A 4,445-nucleotide genomic window follows, 5' to 3' on the forward strand; every position below is an offset into this window, starting at 1 on the left:
GCCCCTTAACTGTTTCCGACTCCCAGCCACCCCTTAACTGTTTCCGACTCCCAGCCACCCCTTAACTGCTTCTGACTCCACAATCCCTACGGGGACATAAGCACACCAGCATTGGTTGTCAAGCGATGTTGGGGAGACAAATACAGACACACACATATATATATACATATATACGACGGGCTTCTTTCTGTTTCCGTCTACCAAATCGACTCAGAAGATTTTAGTTGGCCCGAGGGTATAGTAGAAGACACTTGCCCAAGGTGCCACACAATGAGACTGAACCTAGAACCATGTGGTTTGTAAGCAAGCTTCTTACCACACAGCCACTCCTGCCCCTACATTTTGTCGGAAAGGGGGCAAAGTTTGAAATTGTATCTCTTCAAAGTCCCATACCTCAAGGGAACAGGGTAGGGACACAGAATTATTTGGGGGAATGTGACATATTTTCCTTTCTTTTGTCACAGTCGTTAGGCTACGGCTATGCTGGGGCATCACCTTGAAGGGGTTTTACTCCAATTGGCCCCAGTACTTTTTCCTTTAATTTTTTTTTAAAGCCTGGTCGTTATTCCATTGTTCATTTTTGCATGGACGTAAACAAACCAACACCGACTGTCGAGCAGTGGAGGAGGGAGTGTAAACACGGAAAGACATGCACACACACCCATAAAGGTCTTCCTTCAGTTTCCACCTACCAATCTACTCACAAGGCTTTGGTCGACTTGGGGCTGTAGTAGAAGACATTTGACCAAGATGTCACGCAGTGGCACTGAACCCATGTTTCTTAACCACACAACTTATGGAGAAATTGTTTTCTAGAATCATAATTTCATAATCATCATTTGACGTCCATTTTCCATGCTGGCATGGGTTGGACGGTTTGACGACGGCTGGTCAGTCAGAAGACCGCATCAGGCTTCACTGCCTGTTTTAGCAAGGTTTTTGCAGCTGGTTAACCCTCGTAATTTGTTGCATTAAACAGAAATATAAAAAAAAATATATTTAAAAAAAGGGACGTGTACCCTTTGAGTTTTTCGTGAGATACGGGACTTCAAAGGATAGCTATTCCAAAACTCCATCGAAGAAAAATAAGGAAGTTTTGTCCTATGTTGCACTTAGGGGTCTGTTTGAAGAATTTCGTCTTTTTCGAAAAGGTTTTGCTCAGATCCCTACACACACACACATACATACATACATACACGGCCAAGAAAAAAAACCAGAGAAACTACCAGAAAAGAAAATGGCCGCCGTTTATAAGCTCTTTGCTGTTGTGACCTACTTATGAAATAAAACAGTGTGGGGCGGGCACACACACTGTGTGCGGTCAATCGATATACTAGAAAGAGCAGTAAAATCCACTCGAAACGACAACTAAGAGAGTAAAACAAGAAAGCCATCCTAGAACCACTATTTCTGGAAGCCGTACTGGGTAGCCACGACTGGAAAGGCTTTGAGTTTAAGGTGTGGAAAGATCGCCAAGGTGCGTCTACTCAATGAAGGCTGACAATTGTTTTTTAAATAAAAAAAAAAATGCGCTGGCTCCGATGCTCCACCGACCTCAACTAACAACGACGATTTGTTTTAATAGTCGTAAGGACGAGTAATGCAAGGACAATGAAAAAGAAATGAAACAAAGAACCATTAATAATTGACAATAGCCATAAGGGAGTAGGAAAATCTGAGCAAATGGTACAAAAATGTTTGTAGCAAAGACCTCGATATTTTATCAATAGGTTTAAGAAAATTAGCAAAGCCAAAAATTAACGACAATAAAACAAAGAATGGTAGGGGACGAAGATGGCGAAGTCACACAAATGTTCCCCCCAATTAACTTTATTTACTCATAACTTTCAATCTTTTTTTGTTTTTGTTTTAATCATGAAACTTTCTATAAATACTCTTCAGGTTACGGTTATGTCGGAATTTAACATGGAAAGGTGAAAAATAAACGGGTGGGCGTACAGACGTACATACTGACACTTTCAAGTTGACATGGCTGCTTGGAATATTCCAGAAGATAACAAGGATATGAAAATGCCGTGGTCTATTTTGTTGAGTGCAATACAACATTGCAGTCAATGTGACCATCATCCAACTTGTAAAGACGTGGTTACAAAATGTTCCATACAAAATGCTAAGTTCGGTTATGTCAAAGCTGCAAATTTATCAAAACCTAATGAAGAAAAGACAACGTGTCTTTAAAGTTGCCATCATCTCATCTGAAAAGACATGGCTACTTCTAATGTTCCAGAAGCTAGTTAAAATATGAAAATATCGTATGAAATACATAGCAATAATGTGACTATCACTCCCAATTTGTAAAGACCTGGAACAGGTTAACAGTGACATAAATTACGGAAAACAGGAATATTAGAAACTAATTTAGCAATATGGCAGTTTAGGAATGTGGTGGGGGTCCCCCCCCCTTCAGTTATGGCATCGACAGGTTAGCTTTAAATATATATGAGGACAATGGTTAAAAAATACTCCAGAAAATAAGATAGCAGCAGTTAAAGTTTGTAGATGTGTTAAGGTATTATCTCAAAACATGTTAACGTTGAACAACTGCGTTGGGTATTCAAAGCCATTATGCTTTTATATATATATATATATATATATATATATATAAATAAAAAATATTGGGGACAAAATCCAAAATTACAGGTAAAAACTCAATTAAAATCAATTTATAAAAAAATCAAAATTAAATTGAGCTTTATATATATATATATATATATGACTAAAAATAATAGACCATGGCATATCTCGCAATTCACAAAATAACAATAATTAATGATATAATAACGAGGAAATTTTAACTTAATCAAAAATATATATAATAACGATGAATTTATTGTTTTTTTCTTTCTGCTTCAGATGTCGGACATTTTAATATGGAGACCAAAAAAAAAAAAAGATGACCAGAATTACAAAAGACAAAGACAAGATATTATTAAACAGAAAGACACGAGTTTAATAAAAATAATAAAAGAAAAACAATTTTCAAAGAAGGATATAAAAATATTTCTGTTTGCATCTGTAATTATATTTCATGTTTTTTATTGTCAATTAATTGAGACAAGTATTTCAAAGTTTCAAAGTGAAATAATACAAAATGATGTTCTTTTTCCTTAATTAATATGGATATTCACTTTCGTTTAGCTTGGAGTGTATTTCGTGCAATAACGAAAGCCAATATCGGATGACAGATGTGGAGAAAAGGTAAAGCAAAGAGGTGGACAAACAAACGATGATGGAGTTTAGTTTAAAAAAACATTAAAGAGAAAGAACGATGCTTTACAATGTCGAGCAGGGATGAGAAACAGAGCAGACATTACTGTGTCGGTCGATTTTGAAAATATAAAGACATGGGAACGAAGTTTAAAAAAACCACAGCCAGAAAATAATGACACGAACGGACGGAGAAGTTAAATAGAGAACGAGAGGAGGTGAAAGAGGGAGATGTAGAAAGATTATAATACTAATGATAGAGGTAGTTAGATAGAGATAGAAAATGGAGGGAGAGAGGGTGACATTGTTACATTGGCGTGTATATGTCGGTGTTTCACACCGGGTCAGACTTGATCGAATATATGTATGATCAAACATGTTCCAGTCATGACCATCCCGTGTTTATATGTCAGGGATTATATGGCTCAATGTTTTTTAATTTTTTTTTGTTTTCATTTAAGACGATAAAATGTGATCTGAGGGAGCTCTGGCTGCTATTTCTAGCAGATCCAGTGACCACGTAGAGGCATCCTCCAATGGAGTTTAGTAAAAAAAAAAAAAAGGCCAGAAATGTGAGACGGAGAGGGACATTCGCCAAGTCAGCTCTAATCGAGCATAAAACAATGACCAAAGACATTCCAGCCGTGATCATCCTGACGTTTTTTCCCCGCCAAGAACCTTTCCTTTCTTTTTAAAAACAATAGGGACGTGATTTGACTGCTGTTTCTTACTGAACAAACAACCACTTAGACGCCTCGATGTTGTTTATCCGAAGCTCAGCCACCAGCGAGCAAACACCTAAGTTCAAAGGCGCTCCAGATATGACCATCACTAGCTGTTGTTCAACATAGAAAATCTAGGACTGTATAATATATCCTCGTTTAAGACAATAGAGTCCAGTTTGTGACGGTTTTGGTCGTTATTTCTCGCAAAACGTGCAACCATATAGAGACTTACTTACTCGTTCTTTAACCCCAGGTCGGTCTTGATTGATCAAAGGCGCACCAACCGTGACTAACCTGGGTTGTTTCAATTTCTTTTTTTTTTTAAATAGTATTTCTAGGACTACATTATCTATTGTATTCTTCCTATTAAAAAAAAAAACACAGGGTCCCATTTGGCTGCTATTTCTAATAGAAGCTCGCTCGTCCGCTGCAGTTTAGCCCTAATCCAGCAAAGCAGAAGTTTCGTCAATAATTAATAAATCCGTTCCTTCC

General features: G+C 37.3%; 1 protein-coding gene across 5 annotated transcripts in view; it reads right to left on the reverse strand.

The window, feature by feature from the left end:
- Positions 1-4,445, reverse strand: part of LOC106872730 (coiled-coil domain-containing protein 77) — a 46,072-nt gene that overhangs the window by 22,533 nt on the left and 19,094 nt on the right. The window contains exon 1 of one of the 5 annotated variants that reach the window (XM_052978253.1): positions 3,299-4,439. The exons of 3 other annotated variants lie outside the window; for them this stretch is intronic. The gene's annotated coding sequence lies outside the window, so the exon portion shown is untranslated. Of the gene's footprint in view, positions 1-1,019; positions 1,598-3,298; positions 4,440-4,445 lie in introns of those variants that run through there. One more of the 5 variants, XM_052978255.1, reaches the window with a different exon arrangement.

Source organism: Octopus bimaculoides, unplaced genomic scaffold (assembly GCF_001194135.2).
Source record: "Octopus bimaculoides isolate UCB-OBI-ISO-001 unplaced genomic scaffold, ASM119413v2 Scaffold_30358, whole genome shotgun sequence".
Taxonomy (NCBI): Eukaryota; Metazoa; Mollusca; class Cephalopoda; order Octopoda; family Octopodidae; genus Octopus; species Octopus bimaculoides.